The sequence below is a fragment of the Amblyomma americanum genome, chromosome 10 (assembly GCF_052857255.1).
Source record: "Amblyomma americanum isolate KBUSLIRL-KWMA chromosome 10, ASM5285725v1, whole genome shotgun sequence".
NCBI lineage: Eukaryota > Metazoa > Arthropoda > Arachnida > Ixodida > Ixodidae > Amblyomma > Amblyomma americanum.
Window position 1 is genome coordinate 97,892,359 of NC_135506.1, and position 27,470 is coordinate 97,919,828.

A 27,470-nucleotide genomic window follows, 5' to 3' on the forward strand; every position below is an offset into this window, starting at 1 on the left:
TTTCAGACAGGACATATTTGCAAATCTCGAAAACTTAGTTACAGCTTCGGGGCAGCACTATGCTTGCGCTTAAGGATAATTGTACTGCCCTTTATGAGCTTTTTATCCGTGAGAAATTGCCCTATCATAATCCATGACCTTTACTCATACGTTGGAAACATTTGCTATCTGTTTATGCTTATTAAAATTATTTCGCAGTCGCAATCACGGCATGGTAAATGCCAGCGCGCCTTCATCTCGATGCCGGTGTTTTATTTTGGATGACCACACGTGTTATTATTCATCTTAGCTACACAGGCACAGCTTCTTATCCAAGTGTTTTTCAGAAGGAAAACATCTGAGAACTGTAAAGCGCAAGTATTGGGAGGCATTTCCCAATATTTTTGAAGCATGCTAAGCCCCAAACGTGCACGTGGCCTTTACAGGAAATATTTACTTAGGCCGGCGCCATGTGTTTGCGTAATACACTGTGCTTTGGCAGATCTCCAGGAAGATATATCCTGCAGGGAAAAACAGGCACGGTAGCTTAAGACATCCCGAGAGGGAAAACGGGCAGCGGAAAATTTCGTGCGCAAGCAACGTCATTTGTTGCCCCACTGATCTGAGCCTGACTGTTGAGACATCAACGAGGGTTTCAAGCATTGCAAGGAGAAAAGGTAACTTCTAGTGAAATATTGTGCACAGAATGGCGGGCAGCTGAAAATGAATATCAGAACGTGATTAAAAGAAAAATAACAGAAAAAACTGCTACAGTGAGCTCGCGAAATCTGGATATACTTTTGTAGTTCAAACCCACATTTTGCTTTCTGGTTGCAACTTTCACAGCAACACCTCATAATCTCTTTATGACGTTATGAGCTTTGTTTCTTCTGTCTATTTTATCTGGTTCCCTACCTGATACACTGCTTGTACACTTGCAGCTTGCATCAGTTGTGCTCGTTGGGCCCTTAGCTAATAGAAAATATCGCACATTCGGCGGTGGCTGAGGTTGACTTCCATTACCACCATACAGTTTCACACGCATCCGTCAAGTGCTGTGTGGTCGGAATCGCTTGGTGATAAAAAAGTTGCTTCTATTACCGCATCGTTATGTAACACAAACAAAGAGAAGAAAAAGCGTAGTTTTGAGCACTGAGTAGCGCTTGATGTTCGTACGACTTTGTGGCGCATGAAATGCACGAAAAATAAACATTCAGTTCGCTCTAATACTTAACAGCTGCATATTGGGGCTACTTACGCAGAGAAATTCAATATTACGAACAGGTAAATAATAACAAAAGATGTTTCCTTAGTCTAGATTGGGTCCAATTAGTGTTAAGCCAATTTTCCGCATTTAAAAGTACCGTGTCCCGAAATTTTCACAATACCATATACCGCCCAATTCAAGTGAAAGCGCGACGTCAAGAACGCGAAATTGTGTAAACACTTCGCTCTGTTTCAGAGAAAGATGTTCTAAGCCATCGCCACCTTGGCCGGATGAAATGTAATAGTGCAAGAACCGCAGATTCTGCTTGTGATTTCTAAAGATGCCTCCAGACTACTCCGGGCGCTAAGTGCTGCTGGCTAGCTTAGGGCATCGAAAAAGCACGGCAGACGTTAATCTATTGTGCAGAAATGGATCTTTACTACGCGTGCCTTACAATACAGCTTTCATTCTGGCCACATCGACGCCTGATGGCCAAAAACACATAAAAAGTATTAGCCCCCTCAACATTCATTGGCACCTGACTATGCACATATTATTTGCCAATTGAGACCTACAAAAAAGTTTTGTAGAGAGGTTATTTTTTGAAATATAAGGAACATAAAGTTTACGTCACGGGAAGTGAAACGACTGATGTAACAATAGAACTTCTTTATTTTTATTCCCTTTGAATTGTTCGTTTCTTTTAATAGTTTTTGACTGCTGTGTTGCTCTATTTTTTTTTTTAGATCGGAACCTCTACTTCACGACCAATGCTGCCAAAGCCGATTCATCGCTGATCCTCGACCTTCACTTTGAACAGAAAGTAACCCAATAAATATTCCCGCGACTTGGATTCGAACCCGCGGATAAAATCATCAATCAATGAGCCAGGCAGGCTAAACGCATGCTTTCGCCCGTCTACTCGGTTTAACTACGTAAAAACTCTACCCTCTTTTTTTTTTATACGGAACATAGTGTGTAAGACTGAAGAAAATTTGTTCCAAGAGCATTCAGCGCGATAGGACTAACTGGCTTCTAAGCACGTTAAGACAATTCGCAGTAAAGTTTGCTAAAAACAATACTCCACCGCTGTTGAAGGGAATTCGTTTTATACAAGGAGCATATGCAGCTAATCCCCTCACTTCTAGCACTTAAGAACAAGCGCCGGCCTCAAATATGCTGCGTTACCCGCCATTACTTCGAAGCCAATAATCAAGCAAAAATTCATCTGCCCACCTGGGAAATAAAAAAGAAAAAAACCCATCGCTTTTAAGAAACGCAGACTTCCTTGTTATCAATAAATTTCTTCATTCATATTTGTTTTCTCTAACCTTTGGAGGGACTTCTCGTTTTTATTGTCACTAATTTGGTACATATATTTTTGCGGATCAGAATACATTCTATACAAACCGTGCTCACTGCTTCTCTTCCCTCAGTATGTCCTTCAGTATAGACCAAACCAATAACTGAGTAAATGAATGAAAATGAAAATTGGTTCTGAGGAATGGAAATGGCGCAGTATCTGTCTCCCATCTCGCCGGACGCCGGAACGACGCCGCAAGGAAAGGGGCAAAAGGAAGGACTGAAAGAAGAAAGGAGGAAAGATGTGCCACAGTGGAGGTCTCCGGAATAATTTCGACCACTTGGGGATCTTGAATCTGCATTCATATCGCACAGCACACGGACGCCTTTTAGCGTTTCGCCTCCATCGAAACGCAGCTGCCGCGATCGGGTTCGATTCCGGGTACTCCGGATCAGTACAGCCAAGCGCCCTAACCACTGAGCCACCGAGGCGGGTCTGAGTGCATTGCCGCTTGAGAACTTTGCAAAGCTTACGGTCGCTTTTATTTTCTAACAAAACCACGCAAACCAAAAATTTTGAGGAATTTAGTATCGATGTACCTATGAAGATCGAATAGATAGGTTAGTGCTATTGACTGGAATTTAGGCATTATTTGCAGAACAATGGATATCTATATATATTCTGGAGTAGCATGCTAGACTAAAAACCAGGCGGACTTCTCCTGTATTCAAGTGTCTTCCTCCAGATCTTTATAAGGATGACTTTTCTTAGATATCTCTGGCCGAATTTGAATCTTGGGCAACCGAGCCGGCCCGCACTGTCGAGCTCATTTCTCGCTTCATGGAACACATTGCAAAGGGCGCGCTTGAGATTACGTGCTGTGCCACTGACCGAAGTCGGTCATTGTCAACGTGATCGCCCCATGGCTCAGGAGCTGCAGGCACTTCGACCTACTCAAGCGCTAAGATGACGGCACGCCAGAAAGAGGGATCTCGCAGGGGAGAACCGGCTCGGAAGGCGCACCGCTGAGGGAGAGCACGGGAAAGTGGCGCCGCGTCTAGACCAGTTCTGAAAGCGCATGCGTGGGATGCTAGGAAAGAGGGTGGCGGGGAAGAATGGGGAACAGAGCTTTGGAGGGAGAGACTTCGCCCACCCCCCTCTTTCCCGAGTCGGGCGTCTGAGCGCGCGGGACCTGTTCAGTGCGGGTCGCAGAACTGACGGCGCGAGTGCGTTGCGTCTCTCCAGTGTTCAGCGCGCTCGGTGGAGCGCCGGGACTTCGTGAGTTTTGAGTACGTGTGCTGGACAGCTCAGTGCAGGTCAGGAAAGAAAAGGAAAGGAACGCGTGCGATATCTCTGCAGGAAAAGACGAGAAAAAAGGTGAGCGACGTTAGTTTGAGCAAAATTTGCTGTTTTGTCGTGTGGAACTTTAACAAAGTGCAGCATGTGGACATAATATGTTTCTTTTTCTCTAGTAGTGTTCTTGGTGCGAATGTCGCCGTACAGGGTCGACTTGAAGTCTATCACTTTTAGCTTAATTTTTTGGCGACTTCTGACGAAAAGGCGAATGCGAGAAGTATTTTATTCTTGCTTCTGATGTTTTCTACGCCCATATATCTTCGGGTAGAAAAAATATGCTTTTGATTGATATTTTACTTCGATCCTTGCTACAGGCAGAAAAGCTGCTTCATTTATAGGAACATTTCTGCATAAATAACGTTTTTTTTTCTTTTCGTATCCCTTCATCTTGTTTGATCGCAGGTGGGCAGGCGGTGCCCAGCTGCGATAACAAAAAAATTCATACTCCGTAAAATGAAAGTTTTCCTTGTCTTATTACACATAGTCTACAAATCAGTATTTTTTTCGACGCTTCAGAAGAACGTTCAATGGGGGCAGAGCTTTTCGGCTGGCTTAATTTAGCAAGCTAGAGTATATTCGCACAGCTGAAGGATGTCTTTTATACAACTAAACTTTGAGGTCTCTTATTTATTACCGTCGTTTTATGCCGGTTCCTTCCATTTTATTCGCTCTAAATCACGTGTCTGATGGAATTAAGAGCGAAAGTTTTACCAAACACCTGCCAACAAACTCTGCAGCAAGCGACACTGGAAGTTCCAGTCATCGTAACTGTAGAGACATAAGTGCTGTAAGTCTCAACAATATACCAACTTCATTGTCGAGTGAAGCAAAAGAGAAGGGCAAAATCTTGAGCGCATAAGTGGGGAAAAAACGGTTTTGAATTCATAGAGCAGAAACACAAGATGTCAGATACAGCCAGATTCACACTTATTGATTCGCAAATTTGTTCTGCTTCAAATGCAAAAGATTCTGTGACGAATAAAACATAAAACGTTGTGCAGGAGTATTTTTCAAATTTCATTTCTGACAAAAATTTATTGAGCCCCTCAATGTTCTTCTATATGTACTATCCGCAGTTCACAAACAAAACTTTCGGCCACAGTGTTCACTTACCTATTCTAACGTGTCTGAACACAAAAAATTAAGGAGAAGCTGATGACGCTATATCTCCTTTAATAAGCAACCTCATGCCTGAAAGAATATCTTACACGTGTTGCAAGCATGAGTGAAATTTTAATTTCATAGTTGAAGTGAACGCGTGCACGCTTACAAAATTCACAGAATAATTGGTTTGAGCAAAAAAATCTGACGTTTTCAGTTCTCCTTTTTATCCGTTTTTCGACTTCCCTGATTTTATTCCCTAAACTTGGACGGTTCTCGCACACAACTGGAAAATTGCTTGTCCTGAGTATTTTGGTAGTAAGCTGAAAATGTTTCTAGATATCATAGTAATGAGTCATTCATATACCTCCTTTTCATAAAGAGATCCTTCGTCCTTTCTTCAGCGTTTTCTAAGCGAGTTTACGTTTTTTATAGCTGCATCTTTAGTTTGTTTAGTAGCAGCGCGTTTATTTTTGTTTCGAAACGCTATCCCAAACTCTCTTCCAAGCTGCCACAAAAACCTATTTTTTCGCGATTCCAATGATATACCAATATATTGAGTCCTCTGTGGAGGGTTTGCACGCGAAAGCGCAAATTTAATTCAGAAAGTATGTTTAAGCTATCCGTTCGTCTTACGCTGCCTATAGTTACATCTTCGACTGAATACATTAAAAAAAATTTATTTTCATGTTTTCAAAGATCGGATCGAAATATTGCTGCTGCAAAAGAATGCTTCATAGTTTTCTCAACCAATATTGTTGCAGGAAAAGTTGCGCTCCTACCAGCCATGAACTTTGCAGAGAGATACTGCATCGGCAATGCAACGAAAAAAAAATGCCAGTCAAGAACATGCTAATATCAAAACAAAGAAAACCAAGAGTTCTTTCTACCAACTGCGTTGTTCATCTTCGTATACCACCTCCCTTGCCGTATTCAGCTATAATGATGAGCGCCTGTACAATTTTACGCAACACGTAGAAAACAATAGAGTGAAAGCCTTCTGCACTAGTCGGCGGCGGTCGCATAAGGACTTCCCGAAACAATTTTATGTGCGGAGCATAACATCCGCTTTCACTGGGCCCTGTCTTTTTTTGCTGCGAAATATTTCAATACGCCTTTATACCATGCTGTAACTTTCGGGGCTTAGCGAAAGGTTTTTTTTTTTTTTCCACGGAAGCTCCTACTTCCTCGCAGGTAATACGAAGACGTTCGATAGAGAGGGTCGATTTGCAACGATATGGCGCAAAGAAAGTGCTGCATTAGAAAATAAATGAAAAGAAAGAATTCATCGTAAACTCTTATATTTTCTCTATAAAGCAAATATTCTGAGTGTAGTCAATAATATTCTAGGCCAGGTAAGGCACCGAAGCGCAATATGAATTGCAAATGTCTGAATTTAAAGCTAACACTGGAGATATATTCGATACAACAACAATAACTGTTCTGCGGTGATCTATGTCCTTCATTTGTGAAGCCGCCGCTCCGAACGCGTTGTTATGTCAGCCAAAACTGAAGCACCTGCTCGACACCACCATTTAGGCATCGTGTAGTAGCGGCTGTTGCCAAACTCTAGAGGCATCCGCCTTTGATAATGGTTTCCGAGTAACCGCGAACGATACATATATGTTTTTTTTCTCTCTAAGTGTACTTTTTTTGGCTGAAAGTGTCTCAACGAGGATTTCACAACATAATGACGGCAGTCCTTGGATTGTGCTGGTCTTTAAAAGGTTTTTATTTCTATAAGCAGCTGCGTCGCCGTAAGAGCAGCGCTGTTTTTTTCCGAGTTTTTTTTTCGACTTTAGTTTAAGTGAAATATTGAAAGAATTTCATGTGAACGAAGGTACTTTTATTCCTTTGCAGAAAGGTAAGACGGACGCGGAACCGTACTTACAAGTCCAGCTTTCTCGGGAAAAATTTTGAAAATTCCAAAATTGTAAGACACTGATATGAAAATATTGAAGGTAATAGTCCATTATTCTTATATGCAGCAATGTCTTTATTTTAGAGCGTTTCCAGCGATCGTATCGAACAGTTAAGATTCGCATAAAAAACCAATCGGCAACACTTTTGACGATAGAAAAAACGTGAATGGAAAAAAAACACAAGACTGCTGTCCGGTGACCTGCGGGTATATTGATTGTTATAGTGAAATCTTACATCATATGAAAACAATTGCGTTCATTACCGATTTCCCGCTCAAAAATGTTTTTTTCGAGAATTGCTGGGTATGCGCTTCGCACATTCCTGGGACGGCTGCTGATTAGTGATTGCACAAGAACTGGTCAAGTCGTAAAGCTGTTGAGACACCTCAATCCGTAGGGCTCCGTCTACGTGTTGGGCTGGAGTTCAAGCATACAATGGAATACTGGGAGAGGGGCATCCCTGGTCAAAGGGAAAAGCCACAAAGCTGAATATAATGCAATATCAATCGTAGCGATGATGTTGGCGAGCTTTATTGGGTCGTAAATATCACCCTGCTCTCGCCGTTCAAATAAACTAATAATGGTTAAACATTACGGGAAAGTTCCTCATAATGTCCGACGCAAGAGGGCTCAAAGGGTTTGCGGGTGTGCCAGCAGGTAACTGTGGCATTAATCTAATCACTTCCGGATCCGGCGATACGGCGGCCCGAGGGAAAGATCGAAATTGGGAGAAGCCGGCGAAACACCGGCTGCTCGAAGAACATGTACTTTAATTATGTAGGCGAATAAAAGGCGTAGGCATATATTTCTGTACATGTTCTTGAGGAGTAGTTTCTACGTGAGAAAGCGCTAGTTTTCCAATAAGGATGAGGAAATTTCTTCTTTTTTTCCTGCTTGTTTCGAACTGAGCACTACGTCAGAGCCAGGCAGCGGGCCTGCGGGTGGCGAATGTGATGCGCTGCTTTTTAACACTGAACATGATGCGGACTGCGAAGTGTCCGAACTCTTAGGTTACATACAAAGCAGTCAGTGTTAGCAGTTATTCGTACGGCGATAAATCGAAATTGGACTCCGAACTAGACATTTCGAACTTCGCTTCAGAGCTAGCTTCCGGCTCGCCGCATCGACCTCTCACTGTAAATAGAAATAAAAGTTTTCCTCCTCCTCCTCCTCCTAGCTGCGAAAATTTCCAGGAAAGAAAATATCCTTTAATGTAATACGTTTGAGTCTTGAAAGCAGCATATCTACCAACAAGCGTCTGAAAAAAGAAATGCGGTAAACGGACTTGAAGCTTCATCTGTTTGAAGACATATTTAAGGAGGCAGCGCTACATGTATGCGAGTGACACGGGAACGTAACGAAAGGTTCCGAGCCAACTGATCTGAGCAGGTTGCAAACAGAGACATTTTGTTTTCTAAGCTTCTCACAGAGCTCTCAAGCTGGATCCATTAAGTAGGTGCTCAGAAAAGAGTGAAGAGAGCAATAAGTGATGGAAGAAGGAAAAACGCAACATCTTCCTTCACGTGCCTGATTGCTTTGTGCTCTTTTACCCACAAGAGAATGGTAAGACGTTCAAGGTTAGCTTAAGAAATGAATGCCGAAAAGATTAAAGATTGTTGCGCTGAGGCGTCTTCATAATTCAGTAAAGCATGTCATCTTGATCCTGAAAACTTGTCCAGAAGTGTAGTGGGAAGGAAAGAAATGAGAGCATGAATAGCTAACACGGCAAAAAATGTTATGTGCGAGTGTCAGCAATTTCGGGTGCAAAAACATGTATGGAATGTCGATTTCAAAGAACCAGTATTATGGGCTGGTGAATGGGGACGTGCAGACGAAATGAATACGGCGTGGTATGAAGTTCGTCTTACATAGCGTTTCCGGGCTAGCGGCACGAGATAGTCTCCTTTTGCTACGAATAAAAACGAAGCACTTCTCAACATTATCCTCGTAAAACAACACCAATTTTTTCATACCATTTTGACCGTCAACGCCAAACAACGGGACATTAAAAGCAAAGCGGTGTCAACTCTCTCAAGCGCCGGCAAAGTTTAATGTCAGCGTCAAAATCCTAAACACAGCTGATTTACTGTGCGACACTTATTATTGTTTCGACTTAACACAAGAAGATGGTGTAGGTATTGTGGGGGGGGGGGGGGGGGGGGGGTAACATCCCAAAGCGACCAGCGATGAGGGACGCCGTAGTGAAGGGTTCCGGAAATTTCGATCACCTGGGGTTCTTTAACGTGCACTGATATCGCACAGTAAACGGGCCTATAGAATTTCGCCTCTATTGTGATTCAACCGTCACACCTGGTATCTTAACACAAGAAGAGAACAAGCGAGAGGCAACGGAGCGCAAAATACATATGAGGCTTATGTTACATCATTTTTCTCGACAACAGGCTTCCAATGCGAAAAATGTCTTCGCAGTCATTGGTAACTACTAGATCTAGATCTAATTTTTTTTGCGAAGCCACCGGCAGGAAAGCTCTTTGAGAAAATCCTTTGCGAAACGCCCTCTAATGCCCATGTATTCAAAACCGCCGATGTGATTGAGACATAGGTTGCACATTAGTAGACTGTCAGAGAACTCGCACTTGTGAGACGCGCTGTTCCGCGTTGTACTATGCCTGAAGATATTTAAAAAATAATAAGAGTTTGGAGGCGCTAAGAGTAGCTGACAACCTGCTCATAGGGGGCGCGGTATTCTATTAAGGTCTACATAATGGCCAAAGCAAATAGCCGGATTTGGAGACGCATTTTCAGGACAACTTTTATCAAGACCCTTTGCCGGTTTTAAAAACGTTACAGAAATGGACAAGCGTAACAAACGACCATTCGGGCCAAGCAATGGGAGCTGTTACTAATTTTTGGCCATTGATAGTCACGTGATTTATCTTCAATCAAGACGGGGCGGTAGGATTTCGTGTTCAAAGTCCCTCTCACTTTGTTACCCAGTGGTCAACAAAACTCAAGCTAGCGTATTGGTCACCGACGTATAACGGCATAGAAAGTAAAAGGGCTCAAATTTCGTCCAGACACTTGACAGGTGCAGTGTGGGAAAAAGTGGAAAGAAAGAGGTAGGTGCTTCGAAGTGGTAAATGTGAAGGAGGAAAGGCCACGCCCAGCCACTTGCGAAGCCATCACTCACGTAAGGGTAGTGCCGAAACTAGTCAATTCCCTCCGAAAGTCGTACGCGGGACACGCCAGGGCGTACGATCGAGAGGCCAGAATATTAAAGCCACCAATTACAAATGTCGCAGTCATTAATCACCGGCGGAGAAGAAGCGGGGACTGTAAGTGCTGCCGAAGCCACGGATTAGCGCCTTTTATTTCGTATTTGTTAATTTTATTCTCTTTCAAAAGAGTTTTCCTCGGCGGTGTTAGGGCTGGAATCGCAGTGTTGCAAGATGCCATTAAATAGAGCATATTTTGCGGTTGGAACAAAACAGAAACTCCATAAACTGCATGCGCCTTATTAAAACGCAACAACAACAACAACAAAGACTTCTGAGCGAAATTATGAAATTAAGCGAAGACTGAGCGCTGGAAACATACCGTGATCACTCGCGAATTACCATATATTAGTGCTCGCTCAGTGTACGAAATTTGAAGGAGAGGAGTGTTCGGTTATATTAAATATATGCGGAGCACCGATCACAAAGCACTATGACCATGCACTGTTAAATCTGTAATCTTGATTTCTTGAATACGCAGGAAATAAACAGCGGTACGACTTAAAGACAGAGTTTTTCAAAACGAGGTGATAATGAATGCCACATGATTATTTTTCTTGCCAGCTGTTACAGTTTATTTGCGTTTAAGAACGCCAAATAGCTGTAAAACCATTCAAAAAATTTTATGAGAGCGTTGGAAAAACTTGGGCAGCCTTTAATGCAAAGTGTAATAAATTCGTGACTGCGGCGCGCCCTATATCAATTAAGAAATGAAGTTTGGACACAAAGTTTGACGTTAAATCATAAATTACCAGCACTTTCTCGTCAAAAAATGCGGAGTACGTCACTTGGAAAAGCTGCGGGAAGAAAAAAGGGGCAGCGATTGTGCAAACTTTCAGCCACCGTTCATCAATTCCGGCTCTTTACTGTTCTGAGAACATCTGTAGGCGAAACTGGAAAACAGTCTTTGCATAAAAACTTGTGTGCTATCCCAGGCGCTTCACGTCCTTGTTTGACCTTCGATATAACCGGTTTTTCCACGTCACGGGCGAGCTGAGGGAAATGGATCAAATGCTTGTTATTCATAGTTAGCAACGTGCTGATGTCTGAGATGTTATGACGAACAGAAACCGTAAAAGGAGACGGGATAGAGGCAAGCGACAGCACAGGGCAGTACTAACAATTGAACATTTATTGAAGAAACGCGTGGCTTGTGTTTAAACATTGCACGTGTAATGTGGCAGTCCCAACGTGAGGGTGAAGACATGAGAAAATAATTCCATGGCACACTGAGAAAATTCAGCACGTAGAAGGCATGAAAAGAACTCGCACATTGACGATACAATCAGTATGCACAAAAAACAAGAAGAAACAGCATAGGGGTCAACGCCGGTAAATATTTCTGAAAATTGATTCATTTCGTTCATTTCATATCATTGTATTACTTTAAAGACCTACGAGGGGTATTACATAAGGAGTGGGTACATATATTTCGGTGAGCAAGTGTTAACACAACGAAACATGACTTGTAACATTACTGGCAAAGTTGGGTGAGCACATGATGGCTGCGATATTGTTGAATAGGTCGTTCCAGTCTGCTGAAGTACGGGAAAAAATGATGCGGCAAAGGTGGTATTACGGGCACGAGGTCGGGAAACTTGAAAAGGATGACGAGTGCGATAAGATATGCGGGGCTGGAGGGACGATGTAGGATGCGCTGCCTAGTGAACCATGGAAAAATTTATGAAACAAGCAAAGGCTGGCAATGCGGCGACGAAATGATAAGGGCAATAAGCTGGATTCAGGTTTCAACGCTGACACACTGATGTCGTAAGAATATGATGAATGAATGAATGAATGAATCTGGCTGCTCTGTTTTGGACTGATTCGAGTGTATTTATAAGGTAAGCTTGGTGCGGGTTCCAAATCGGTGAGGCAAATTCTAATCTTGGTCTGACAAGGAATTCGTATGCTAATAACATTACATTTTTAAGGGCTTGGCGGAGATGTCTTAAAAAACAAGGTGTTTTATTAGGAGATAAAATGATGTTCGTAACGTGTGTGCTCCAGAAGAAGTCGTTACACAAGGTACAGCCTAAGTACTTGTTTGATAGAACCGGGTGTACAGGGACGTTAGCCATGACGTAGGGGAAATGAAGCGGGTTGCGGCAACGCGTGAAGGAGAAGATTTTACATTTATGAGAGTTAAATTCCATTAACCAAATGGCACACCATTCCTGAATGCGGTTAAGGTCGTCTTCAAGAGATATTTGGTCAGCAGCGTTAATAACTTGGCGATAAACTACATAATCATTGGCGAACATGCGAATATTACCATATACATTCGTTGGTAAACCGTTAATATATATTAAAAACAGAATTAAATGGACCGGAAACAGAGCCTTGAGGGACACCAGAGGTTAATGGAATAGGTTTGGAGCTGTGCCTGTTAACGGGGACGTACTGTGAGCGGTTAGTCAAGAATTATTCTATCCATTTAAAGATATTAGAGGGGAGATTCAAATATGAACGATTTAGTGGTAAGTGTATGAAATGAGGGTGCAATAGCTAGCAGAGTATGGAAGTGTTGATTTATTTCTATGATTCCTTCTTAATGTGCGCTTTCAGGTGTTGAAGAAAAGTTTGAGACATGTTGTTTTTCATGCATTCCTCCAGGCAACTTAATTCCATTCTTGCAACTTCGTCAAGGTTCTTGTGAGGGGAGGGGGGGGGGAGAAATAAGTATTTGCTGAGATGTCAGTATTTTGAAAATGACGTTCGATAGCCTGTCGTTTGCTTTTCCCTAGTGCATCCGAAGGTTGGCCTGATGCATGGTTAAAAAACGATTACCATTGCACGAAATATCTATGGCCGTAAAGTAACCCACAGGAGCCTATTTACAGAAACCGCAAGATTTATTGCGGCTCTTGACCTACTGCGTTGCTTGCAAGCGATAATACGAGTGGATAGGGAAGGTCACAGCATCAAGTGCGCAGCCAGCGGTCAAGGATAATCTCATGATAACTACACTGAAAGCTGAATGCCGAGCCCACAAGTTCCGCGAGATTTTAACGGCTTTCACAGGGTGCACAGACGCACGCTCCGGCCTTACTCAAGAGAACATGGTGTGCCTCCGTGTCGCCAGATGGCGCCTCTGGTAACGCAAACCAAATATGGGAAGAAAGGTTGTTTGGCGAAGGATGGATTCGTAAAGAATATATAGTAATAAGGGAGTAATTACTCACTGCAATCCACCCGAGCGCATCCATACGCATACAAAGGAAAGCTATAGAGCTTACTCAGAAACTCCGTAGGAAAAGAAAAAAACACCCTTTTCCTTATTACAAATCTACTCTACCTTAGGAGATTCTCCTAAACATCTGACTAAAGAAAATATAGGTTATGTTGAAATTCCTTTTTGAGTCACATTCCCTAAAAAGCCATGAGATGCGTCAGATCGCAGCGCATTCTGAGTGCACTCTGTAGACGGCCGACCACGATCGATGAAGGTCATGGCAATGGCTACTCCATGTGAACGTCCAAATAGAAGATGGGTTGATGTTACCCTTACTTCAGGCAGAAGACAAGGGGAAGGCTGTAACAGCTGAAACAAAAGGTAAAATGCGGAATACTGAATTAAAATGAAACACGCCCATGAGACATTACGGGCGCCTAGTGTTCGCCTGTATGCATTTTTTAACTAGTTGCGTAAAAAAAATACTGTTCCCTTTCACCGCGCACTTACCGACCTGAATTACCTCCATGGAATGGCCTTCATTTTACTGCTAACGAGAAAGAGCAGGTCAAAGGAACAAAACAATTTAAATGGCCTGATAAATAAAGTCACCCCATGCCATACCGGAGCAAATTACAGGGAATGGTTTGCGCGAATGGTACGAAAGATTCAGAATAAAATGGAAGCAATGCATCCGGGCAGCACAACACTAATGGACTCGGAACGCAAAAACGCTCTGGTAGCGACCTTTGGTGCGTGGAAAATAATCCGAGGAAGTCTAAGTTAACACAAAGCGCTAAACTCCAGCATGCATCACAGGCCAATCTGTTGCTGTTGAGTATTAGCATCTGTTCGTGCGTTTAGAACAGGAAGAGTTGATTTATAATTATTCAAATGCCAAATGTTTAAGAACAATTGGAAAGAATTGCTACTTGCTCTTCGTAATACGCACTGCAAGAGTTATTCTGTATGCCGCGGCTCTGTTTTGTTAACTCTATGGGAGCAGAGTATCAAATGAGAAGTGAATATTTGGCCTTCTAGAAATAGCGGTAGCGTCTGGAGTGTAGTATAGTATGGTACCTTGGCACGCTAATACGGAACCACATGTGATCAATTTCTTTATTTCTCAGTCAGCCTTTAATCACTAAAAACCCTTTCCTACCTACTTTAAAGACATACTGTGAAAAAGGATAAAGTTGACAGAAAATTGACTGTAGATTTATGCAGATCGGCTAAATGCGAATTAAGTACGCTTGCACTTGCGTTTTCTCTCCGGTTCAGGTGTTTGGAACCATATTTCACGGATGGGAATTGTTCGGACAGTGATAATGGATTGTTGCCCGTATATGGGAAATTGGTTATCTTCTACTTTACATTCATAGATCCGTGAGAGTTTCATACCTTTCCTGGCGCAGTGGTGCAGTGGCTATGCGAAGCACCACTGCCCTGCGACGGCAGGTGCCGTGATTTGGTGGGGCTTCTGAGACCCAGGTTGCTCTACATGAGCAACCTCTTGCAATCAATTATTAAATGGACTGCCACCTGCCACGGAAGGGCAGTATATAAATGTGTGTGTGTGTGTGTGTGTGTGTGTGTGTGTGTGTGTGTGTGTGTGTGTGTGTGTGTGTGTGTGTGTGTGTGTGTGTGTGTATGTGTGAGTGTGAGTGTGAGTGTGTGTGTGTGTGTGTGTGTGTGTGTGCGTGCGTGCGTGTGCGTGTGTGTGTGTGTGTGTGTGTGTGTGTGTGTGTGTGTGTGTGTGTGTGTGTGTGTGTGTGTGTGTGTGTGTGTGTGTGTGTGTGTGTGTGTGTGTGTGTGTGTGTGTGTGTGTGTGTGTGTGTGTGTAATATGGACGAGGCTGGCGCTGGTGAACACTCTCAAGGTGCGCTTGCACGGAATAAACATAAATACCCACAAGAGTATTCTACCATAGATTGGTGCAACAAATGAAAAAAATGGAAACACACACACACACACACACACACACACACACACACACACACACACACACACACACACACACACACACACACACACACACACACACACACACACACATATATATATATATATATATATATATATATATATATATATATATATATATATATACCAAAAGTGATTTCTGGCAGCTGATTTGGTCAATATAATATAAAATCACCAATAACAGGATTTAATTCACGACGTTTCGGCTGGAGGACCAGCCTTTTTCGAGTATATATATATATATATATATATATATATATATATATATATATATATATATATATATATATATATATATATATATATATATATATATATATATATATATAAATAAAAGTGTCTTTGTAGAAGTGCCCACTTCTCTTAAATCTTTATTCTGCGGAGCCAACGCAACCTACGTTCGTAATATATATATATATATATATATATATATATATATATATATATATATATATATATATATATATATATATATATATGCACCTTGGTTTCGGTGACTGTTAGCTCCCTTCATAAATTTGTCAAACGGGCCCCTCATTTCATTTAACTTGTCTGCTAATATATATATATATATATATATATGGCTTGCTACAAAGCATGCTTCAGGAAATAATTTTAAAAAAAACGGCCCCACAGCGTGCTACTTCACTAGACAAGCCTACTGATTCCCTATGTCGCAGTTTTAGGAGCCATAACACACTCGAATGCCAGACAAAACGCACAAATTCATTCAAGGGCAGATGCACACACGCGTACGCCCTTACACAATTTCGCGAATAGAAGTACGGAAGAAGGACATGCCGTAACCACGAATATCGACGAAGCATCAGTTAAGTATATAGTTAAAATCATCAGAATTGTGCAGTGGTCTGTTATACCTCAATGATCTCTTCCAGTGGTGCGTTTGTATTGTCTGCGACAAACTAGGCCAAAGTATATTTGGTAATCTCTTTTCCCCTTCAGTCCGACTAATTCGCTTATTGGCGACTAATTCGCTTTGAGCCGATTATTCTGCCGCAAATCGCTCGACCGTAGCGACAGTTGAAGGTAAATTAAGCTCAGGAATTCGAGGTACACATATGCGACCTGGAGATCTGCGTCGCCATGCAGACAATCATTCATATCAGTCATGAACAGCTGATGTAACCACCTGGAGTACAGAGCATAGCCATAAAGAAGCTGAGCTCATTGTTGGCTTACTCTTAACAACATGGTAGCGCCTGCTAATTGCACTACATCTGGCTTCTGATTTGCAGCATTTTTTTGTATTCCGTGTCATAGACATCCGCGATGAATATTCTGTCACACTATTGAACTCGCTCACTGATCCCGGAATTTCATAGCGAAATTTCAGTTGCAGCTTCTCCGGTCGGCTGTTGGTCAATATGTTATTGTGTTCAGATAAATTTTCTTGCCACTTCCGTCCGCTCTATAGTTGCGTATGAGTAAATAAATGATGGCATATATTAGCATTTGCCTAGTCTTTTCTTGTTGCCTTCAAGTCTGAGCAAGCATTTCAGAGCGGAGTAAGTGCACAGAGGAAAACGAGGAAGCATATAGTATGTAAGGTAACGCCATGAAACTACACGTGGGGCATTACTATGCAGTACTGAAAGGCTCCTGATTAGTTTTGTCCAATTGCGGTTTCTCAACGCACGCTAAGATCGCCCTGCAGTGGGGTGTGTTTGCGTTTGCATCCCCATCGATTCCGGTGGCGCAGAAAACCGGAAAACTAATGCGAAAGCCACAGTGTTGAATGCAGTTTCTAATATAAGTTGTTCCCAATATAAGATGCCGAGCACTTATGCGACAGTTGTTAAATTTACTGCAACATGTGGCCATTGAAAATGGACACACTTTCATTGGAAAGATTGTTTCATGTACATGGATAAATGTTGTTTAAATTTCTATTTGGCTCAACTTCGACGTTACTTAACTAGGCCTGCGCAAAGACGGAAACAAAAACATAAAGCCTGCTCGTCGAAGGGTGCTAACCAACTAATCGTTGGCGGGACACCGTCGAAGATTGGTTATTGCAGACGCCGGAAAATAGACAATCACGCTTACGCGTCACGCGAGCATCTGATAGAGGTTCGCATCCCCCGAAAATACGTTATTCTAAAGCGAATGCTTCTTTGCTTGCCGATAAAAGGGCTAGCTGCCAGAGCCGCTTTGTTTTATAGGTATGCTGGCTCCTTGGCTGCCTAGGCTGTGTTTGAAGCGGCGTTGAGTTCGTGAGCCCTCAGTTCCTTAACGAGGCGGCACAATTTTTCTTCGCGTTTTGTAACAAGGTAGCTTTAAAGGGGTCGTGATACGTTTTGGGAAAATTTTGAATGACATGTGTATTAAGAATCCAGATCTTTCATCCTACAGTACATCTAGACTCATTTCATCCTCAGGTTTAATTAAATAACGACCAAAACATAATTTCAGTTTCCCAACGCGCGTCCTACTCATCTCTAGCATGACGCCATCCTAGCCGACCAATCAAGAACTTCTGTCGTTGCACAAGCATGGCTCCCTATCTAGGCCTGTTGAGCTATCGTTGACCGAGGTCGGAGCATCATATTGTTAGAATTACGGCTCCATTATGACGTCGGCAGTGGTGGAGCGAGGGCGACGAATGAACCTGTTCGGGCACGAATTTTGCACAGGGGTAGCATATGGCGGTCAGTTTTGTTCTGTAGTAAGTTTAAGTGGGGTATTTTCTTATTCGGCCAGAATTAATTCCTAAACTGTCTCGTCTGCTGCGACGACAATCGAAAACACTTATCTCCAATGGGGTTGGATGACGCAACGGGCACTCGACTGCATCCTCGAAATCACGGTCGATATTGAAGGCGCCCCAAGGAAGCAATCTCGTCCCGGAAGTAAGCTCTTCAGGGTGGTTTTCCACTTTCACTTTCTGTTTTTCACTTAGCAATTCGTGTTTTCGTCGCTCTCGTCTTTTTCCGCGACATTGTCTATCTGTTGCTCCGGCAACTGCATCTGGAGAGCAGCAAGGTCTTCCGAAGAGAAGTTTTAAATATAAAAGTCTTTTGTATCTCAATAGGGTGGCCCTAGCAGACGACAGGCCCTCGCTACACTTAACACACACGGAGTCTTTTCCCCCAGTTCTGTCTCGTCCCGTAGCGATAGCGCCGCCAATGTTGCGCTTTATTGTGATGCACATTATCGCGCTCTAAGCGAAAGTTATAGCGTCTCTTGGGGTGTAAATTTAATAAGGGTAGCTGAAATCTTCACCAGGCAGCCAGCTTTTGGAGCGACCACTTTACCGAGTCATATTTAGATCGTACCGAAACAAAGGAACGGTTTCTATCTGTTCAGGTGACAACGGTGTTATGGTTCAAATGAGCGCCTCCTAAAAGAGGGTTCTTCTTTTCCAACGGGGTGCATCATGTCATCATCATCATCACCATAATACTGACTACGCCCACTGCCGGACAAACACCTCTCCCATGTCTCTCAAATTAACCCTGTCTTATGCCAGCGGCAGCCATCGTATCCCCGCAAACATCTTAATCTCATCTGCCCACCTAACTTTCTGCCGCCCCTGCTACGCTTGCTTTCTCTTGGAATCTACTCCGCTTCCCTCAACTACTACATCAAGTACTGTTTTGTATAGTACCAAATAAAGTACCATGTCTGAATAGAATTTTATTCGTGATGCTGGGGTTCTCCGTTCCCCTTTCTCGTCGACAGTTTCTCACCCGCTTTCTACATCGAAAAAGGTACGCGCTAACTTATGCGCCATTCTCGTCTGTCGCTTTTCTCTCTCGCTATGCATCTCTAGGTATGCTAATGACTAGACTGAAAACTATTTTGCGTGCCTCATCGAGGAGACGAGACACCGGCTGCTTGCTACTCGAAACTGAAACTATAGCCCGAAAAAGAGCGGCAGTTCGAGAGACGAGTTTCCGGACGTCCGTCATCGCTCGACTTTTCATCGTCGTACAACCAATGCTACTTCGCATTCGGAAGTCAAGAACGTAGCGTGTTATTTATACTTTCCCGTTTATCCGACGCAGCGTGAAAGCTGCTCCTCAGTTTTTCATGGTCTGTGAAAATACGAGGTTCTCCAAACGACGATCATATTTCTCGCTGTCAGTTCACTTATTCCTTTTGATATAAAGGCAGATATTACACGATAAATACGAAAAAAAAACTGGGAACGAAGGTACGAAAACAGCCTCTTTCCATTGAAATCCACAGCAGACACCCCACTTCCGGGACAAGCAGCCAACTTCCGGTGGCTTCACTCGCGCTCGCCTCGGAAAGCAGGAATGCGGCGTTCAGCCACCCAGTGGCGATCATTGAAGGAAGGGCACCGACCTCTCCTTTGTTGTTCATGTAAATAAATAAAAAAGACAAAGAACTTTCGTAACAACAGTGCCGGTAGCGGCTCCTCGCTAGAGTTGAGGGTGCGGCAATAGTGCGCTCGTTAGTAAGTGAGAGGTCTAAATCCGCTTTGAAACACACCCTCCAGTAGCCGTGAGCTGGCGCTGCTTGTATCATTCCTGTGTAATCTCTTTGTTTTGTTTTTTGTTCATCGCTGCAGACGATGATGACTTAATGAACGATTCTGTCTGAATCAGGCAAGTACACCAGCCAAGCGTATTGTAAAACAAAACTGACTGCTAAGTGCCACATCTGTACTGAATTGATGTCCAAACAAGGCAGCAGTTAAGCCGCAAGGATTTTTCTCCCATGTGCCTGGAACTTCTGTCAAACTTGTTTTTAAGAGGCTTGTCCATCGGAGGTGCACTTAATATAGCAAGTTTCCAGAAGTCGACGTAAGAGAGCTTTACGCACGTAAACATCTTCTAAATTTTGCAAACGCACCCGTGGTTCGTGGCAACCACGCTTAAGTGTGTATTATTGGGTTCGCGTGTCCACTAGGTTGAGGCCGTTTCAGAACACTACGCTAAATGGGCAGGACCGTTGCGTGCAGCTGGTGATATCGGTCCAAAGCTAGGCACACCCTGTAAGCATTAGCGCCGGTAATGATAGTTTATATCTTGTGCATTTTCTAAATCAATGCGCATGTGATTGGTGCGTTGGTTGTCTGTGCACACTAAGAAACATCGGAAATCGAATCTGTGTTCCGCTCGGTTACGTCGTGCGGCACTCTCTGAAAAATCACACGGTCGGTATCGCGAGCACTAGGACATGCAGAACGCGTCCAAAATCACAGCCTAACGTATCTATGACATATAAAACGGCGAGCCGTGGCGAGCAACCGTGAAGGAACAAGCGTGACCGAGCCGCGTATCCCAGAGCCATGAGCGACAGAAACGGTGTTTATCAGTTGTGTGTGCAAATAAATGGCACACTCTCTTCGTTACTACGTAACGTTTTTATAAATGTAATATATTAGGAAAACTAAAGTTAAAACGTGTCTGCTTTTCTAAAAAGTGTTAAGATGACGTAATCGACCAATGCGTATGCCGGCATACGGCGTCACATGGCTGTTTTAAGAACACAAAAACTACGATTTCGAATGGACACAATTAAATGTAGGCTCACTGTCGGGCCTAAGCATTTAGGAACTGGCATGTCCAATGTTCAGTGAGGCATCAAGATTCAATACCTTTTCAAGGTACAGTTCGGCAGAATACCCGGAGTTTCTCGGCATTTTGGGGACAAAAAAAAATTCGTTATGAGCCGAGCAAAACCGCAGTTAAAGTGCTGAAATAGAGCCTCGGCCAAATGGGTCGCGAACCTGGCGCTCTCCCACTACGCTATCAAGGACCACCATTCCGTAACATTCTTCAGGTATATTTAATTGTCCTGCCTAGATTTCTCGAGATATCTGCAGTAGGGGAATTCAGCTTCGGCATATAGAAGTTACTGGTAAACATCTGCGGAATACTACGACTTCACATCCTAGAAGTGCTGCGCTTACCTGCTGCCCAAAAGTACTGTAGAGTAGATCAATCAATCGCGATGATGATGATAGTGAATTTTTCTGCCGCAAGGGTACCTGCGGCCAAACAGCGCATGGCACAAGAAATACCATAAGGGGCATGTGGGCCGTAGGCAACTATTGCCGGGAATGCGCCGCCATCTGTGCGCAGATAGAACAGCATGGTCCGGGACAGGTTATGAGCCATCCCGCCCCATCGGACCATCTTCCCGCAGGTGTCACAAGATTCCAAGTGTGCACCCTGCCATGCTCATATACGGTTCAGACACACACGATAGATGTCGCCGTTAGGCTGCATACAAACGCAGATATAGGCGCATGATATACCCATGGGTAAACCGGTACGCGCAGTACACACAGGTAGACATTAGATTTATGAGTGCCCATAGAGGTGCGACGCACCTAACGCTGTTTCTTCGGCCCGGGAGATGGCCCAAAGTGCGTGAGGATGGTCGCTAACACTTGCTTCAGGTGCTGCGCTTTCCTTTTGCGTTAAACGTAATGCCCGGTAAGATATCAGGAAGACCGTAAAGTTACTCACACAGTATTCCGCAGCACAATATGCGAGGTTTATAGCTTTTTTCCTGCAGTATTTGAGGATGAATGCTTTTTCCCAAGCTGATCGCCTTATTAGAGCCAGTGGTGTGTGTCGTTAGCAGGGAACGGAATGTTTTGCACCACGGAAGCATTATTAATGCTATATCATTGCTTTCATATTACGAGAAAAACCGCTGCTCGTATTAGTGTGTGCACTCGCCGATGGTGCAGAAAATACCAACGATGGGAAAAAATAGGGGGACGCCATCAAGCTCACTGTAAACCGAGCACCGCTATTTCAGATATTCATATTCATGTGCTAATGTAATCTACTTTACTGCTGCTACCAGAAAGAAAGAAAGGAAGGAAAGTGCACGGGCCTGCCTGCTGGCTTAAGCCGAGCCACGCTCGCTGCCATGTGCTGAAAGTAATAGAGTTAAAGTAAAGGAGAGGAAAGATAAAAAAAAAAAAGGCGCCGCGCGCTAATAGGCCCGTAGGCCCCGGGCCGATCCCGGAGGCAGTGCGATAGCGGGCCGACCCATGCCAGAGTGCGTCTAGCAAACCGCCATATTCCAAAAATAAGTTTAAAAGCTTGGGTTCAAGGACCAGCAGCAGATATTAAATCAGTTGTCAGTTAATCATGCTCCTCCCTATACCCTCTCATTACATGTATCTGTCTGTTGTTGCCAGGATGAAAGAAAAGGAAAATGCACAGGCCTGCTCACTAGCTCAAGCCGAGCCACAATCGCTACGACGTACAGATAGTAGGAGAGTTGAAAGATGGGATAGAAAGACAGGATAGTAAAGACGCGCTAAAGACAAGGCCGATCCCGGAGGTAGTGCAATACCGGGCCAACCGGTGGCGGGAGTGAAGCATCTTTCAAAATCTCCGCCACATTCCCAAAAATAAGTCCATTGGACTCATAACATATTACTCTGTGGGGTGCGGACTATACCATTACATGTAATTACATGTAATTACATGTAATTTGTCCACACATACTCCCTACTGGCAGACCTCTATGTGACGCAAGTTTTCTCAACTACATTTGTACCAAAACTGTAAGGCAAACGTGACCCGCCGCGGTGCCTGAGTGGTTAGAGCGCTCGATTACTGATCCGGAGTTCCCGGGTTCGAACCCGACCGCGGCGGCTGCGTTTTTATGGAGGAAAAACGCTAAGGCGCCCGTGTGCTGTGCGATGTCAGTGCACGTTAAAGATCCCCAGGTGGTCGAAATTATCCCGGAGCCCTCCAGTACGGCACCTCTTTCTTCCTTTCTTCTTTCACTCCCTCCTTTATCCCTTCCCTTACGGCGCGGTTCAGGTGTCCAACGATATATGAGACAGGTACTGTGCCATTTCCTTTCCCCCAAAACCAATTATTAACCGTTTGTCGTACAGCGTTCCTGGTGGTGTCATTCGAAATCTCGTTCCATATAGCTTACATGTGTTAGTCAAGTTGGAGACTAGCGTGGCACAGGGATTCGAACTGACATCATATGCACCTTCAATCGTATATCTTCCTAGACTCTTTGCCTCTTCCCCTAAGAAAAATTTAAAATTGTTTTTTGGGGAAAGGAATTGGCGCAGTATCTGTCTTACATCCGGCGGACACCTGAACTGCGCCGTAAGGGAAGGGATAGAGGGAGTGAAAGAAGAAAGGAAGAAAGAGGTGTCATAGTGGAGGGCTCCGGAATAATTTCAACCACCGGGGGTCTTTAGCATGCACTGACATCGCACAGCACACGGGTGCCTTTGCGTTTCGCCTCCATCGAAACTCTGCTGCCGCGATCGAGTTCGAACGCGGTTACTCTTCCCTTAAGGCGCTGTTGTGATTTCAATCGAGGTGTGAGACAGTTACAGCGTCATTCCCTTTCATCAAAACCAATTTTTGTATCAAAATTGGGATGCAACCATTGGTCATACATCGTTCTGTGCGTGGTGTCATACGCGGGTGCTTGTGTGTGTTTGGGGGGGGGGGGGGGGGGGGGGTCAGTGCACCTAGCGTAAGCAATGCTTTTCGTTTCCCATACATTACCAGTCTTAAGTGCCATAACCGAAGACTTTCAAAATTTTTGTCGATCCACTCTTAAAATGTTTGCAAGGGCGGGACAGCTTACGAGTTTTTCGAGCTACGGTAGAAAAGAGAATTGATAATGTTGACGTAATATATTCCTATATCAACGTGAGCCAGAATCGAAAAAAACTGAGGCACTGGAAGGCATCGAGTCGGGAAGAAAAAAAAAGGAAGCCAAGGTTATAATCCAAACAGGTCACGCACTTGTTCTTCAGCATTGCTATCGCAAGCCTCTTCGTGACAGAGAAGAGCAGGGTTGAAAAAACAAGACGAGGCAATTTTTCTTTTAATTTACAAATGCTGTTCTCAATGCGTTCTCCTCAAACAAAAACAGAGACCCTTAATATCGTAGCTGAAGAAAAGGAAACTATTAAAGAAAGAGATAGAGAGACAGAAATCTTTTTTCCGGACAAACAATCTTGCTTTAAGTCTGGATTGGACCAGTTGAACCGCGGTTAAAACGACAACGCCAGCCGATCATACATCGCTCGCTCGTCGTACGAGTCAAGAGAATAAAAACACAAGTGACAAAAAATAACCAGAAGAAAGCGCCTATTGATGGCATCGGGCAACTTTCGCGACAGTTTTTTCTAAACGCCATCGCCATCCGCTCTGGGGATCAATACTCTCTTCTATTTCCTTTATCATGACTCTGGCCAAAAGCATGGTGTGTTTACAACGGTCGCAAGAAAGCAAGTAGGCGGGTTTCTTCCACTGCCTGCATCGAGCATAGCGCAGATCCGGCCCCAGAACGTATCTCACGACAAATCTATCGGTACATCTCGACAGAACCTTCTTTTCTGTCCGCTTGGAGGCGTATCTGAGCCAACGGCGCAGACAGAACGTACTTTCTCTTCGCCTGGCCACTCTCATCAAGAGCTGGACCCCAAGCTGGTGCGGTCTTGAGCAGCCCGTTATCGAACCATACGTTTTTTTTTTCAATCTCGTCTTTTTGCCACATCATGGTCTAGTTATTCCTTTTTCTCCTCCTAGTAAGTTGCTTAATTTTTTTTCATTACTTTTCCTCCTCTCGGCGGTGCTGCTCAGAACTTGCTGCCCGTGTTCTGCATGGGCTACTTCTGTCGAGGCTTTCGGTCCACGCGAATTCCGCTCACTGGTTAGGGAAAAAATTACCCAGTGTGTGCATTGGGAATTCAAAGCACGGAAACCTTGGCGGCGCTCTTCTGTGTGAAGGCGCGCTTGAGCAAACACTCCCTCTGCTCTGCGGCTGGTCTCGGAAATAAATGAAAAGAATACGTGCTGAGAAAATTTTCTTTACCTCGACGGGCGCTCGGAGTGGCTGCTAATGTAGTGACGAAACCTTCTTTCACTTCGTTTTATCTTCTAGCTCTGGCCGGAGAGACTAAGTGGTTCCTTTCGATGTACTTATTTTGTGCCTCCGGGAAATACTCTGACGCGTTTGGGCAGGTTCTGTTAGCTCACGATAGTAAGCTAATGTAAATTACCGGCAAGTTTTTACTTGACTAGGATTCTTTGTATTCTAATGCTATGTGCTTTCTGGGCTTGCAAAAACAAATGATGTTTCTTTCTCTTTACCTTTTTTCGCGAGTCTAGGAGCCTCGGGCGAAAAAGTTGCGAGAAGGACGTGCTTATAAGTAACAATAGGCAAATAAGAACATAGAAGAGCTCAAAGAGCGCCTTTATATCGCTTCTCGGCAGGGCTGTAGCCGCCGCTTGGGCCGCCCACTTGACTTTTTGAGTTGCTCGTCACTTTCTGTTCTTCTTCTCGGAGGGCGGTGAATCACGGGATTACAAGGTGGCGGCATTACAGGTTGCTCCTCGACTCGCCTTCTTTGCGCAACGTCAGTGGGCGCATGCGAAAGCAGCGAACCGTAGTGCCGTTCTTTAATCTTGCAAAGCTGCTTTAGCTAGCACACAAAACAGCTTTCATGGGAGGCGTTTTGATGGGGAAAAAGGCAAGTAAAAACAGCGACATTGGTAGGAAACTCAAGTTTATGTAAAGGTCAACAGGCGACTGATCGTGTGTTCAGTACACCACCTACGAGCAACGAAAAAGTGAGAAAGAGAGCAGCAAAAAAGAAGAGAAGAAAACATATCAGACAGGATGAAGTGGGTAAACCTAACTTCCCTCGAGAGGCTGTATAGGGAGTGTTCATGAACTAAGGGCAGTCAAATTTGCTTTTACTATAGGCGGAGGGGGAAAGCAGTAGAATGATGAGAAAGTTAAAAACAGAATGCGGATGTGCATGTGCCAGAAAGATTGTAGTGAACTTGCTGAGGTTGACGCCTAATTATTCATAGAATTTGGAGGTGGAGTGAAATCGACTGCGGCGCCACGGCTCCGGGTTTGGTCTAAATGCAAAAATTTTTGAGAAACTTTCTTACATTACGTTTTCGCTATATGTGAATGGCCGTATTTTCACACTGTTCATAACGTTATCATCTCATTTTGTACTCCAATATTGGCCTCCGCACCCGATGGCGCTCGGCTTGACGTCACTATTATAAACGCGTGAAGACATCCATCTTTCATTTGGCATAACGCGCTCCATGCCCATGCCACACTAGACGACCGGTGTCGATGATGACGGATAAGGAGCGCGCTCACGGGATTGACGCGCGTGACGAAATTGATAAGCGCTAATCTTTTTTCGAGACAGAAATTGTGTGTGGGTTGCGCGCCGAATTGCAGCGCATTGTCTGTGTAACTCTGTCATCTTGTATTCAACAGGAGGGGTATGGCAGCGCCGTCGACCCCAAACCAGACGGACCATGCGTCTGATTTTAGTTTGCATGCGCACCTCGTCTAGCTTTCATTGACATTGACGCTACGATCAAATTAAAAGAGAACGAATTGAATTGCTACAAAACATAGTTCCAAAATTTCATTTACGAAGTGAGACATTGGGCCAGTAATAAAAACTTATAAATAAGAAATCAAAGGTTTCTTCATGACGAATGATTGTATTCTCAATTTATACTGCTCTTACATTTGTCCCAACATCAAAGCTCGCTCTCCGGACACAATCGCTACTACCAGAGGCATCGTAGGAATCCACCGCCAAGAACTTCTCAAATTCCTTTGAGTGCGCGCAGGAAACTCACTCCTTTTCTAATAGACACGTGCATAGCGTTCTGATATCCTTTCAGGAGCACTTCAAAGGAGCATCAGAGGCATAACCCCAGCACTCAATCGAGTTAAGCCTCAAAAACTTATTTGATGTGCAAATTGGAAGCCTACGAATAGAGCAGTCGAACAGCATCTGGCTCGTGGAATCAAGTCACCTTGTTTGATTTTCGGCGCTGTTAAGGGAACGATTTCGGCAAAAATGGGAGTGGTGTCCCCGCAAATGAAGAAAATCCGGAAATTTGGTGGTTCCCGGTCTTGACCATGGCGTCATTATGCTGGCTGTACTTATGCTATCCGCTCGGCATGCTACGATGAGGGTGCTGGACGCTACGATCCTGAACATTAAGACATCAATAGGCAAGCATTTAGTAGAATAAGGGTGGCGGAGAAGAACCCACATCCCTCCCCTCACCCCAAGATGAAAACATTACTGAAGAGCAGTGCAGTTGGGCTGCATGGAAAAGAGCCGCCAGGTCCGAATGAAGCTGCATAATGCAGAAAAGAAGAGAGAAAAACATCTTTTTTTCAGTTTAAGTGGGTGGTTCTCCCAAGTCCA

At 43.9% G+C, this 27,470-nt stretch overlaps 1 protein-coding gene across 1 annotated transcript in view; it reads left to right on the top strand.

Moving 5' to 3' along the window:
• Positions 1 to 3,687: 3,687 nt before the first annotated feature.
• The window catches only part of LOC144106780 (orexin receptor type 2-like), a 74,561-nt gene continuing 50,778 nt past the window's right edge, over positions 3,688 to 27,470 (top strand). Inside the window, exon 1 of the mRNA XM_077639714.1 lies at positions 3,688 to 3,866. The gene's annotated coding sequence lies outside the window, so the exon portion shown is untranslated. The remainder of the gene's footprint in view (positions 3,867 to 27,470) is intronic.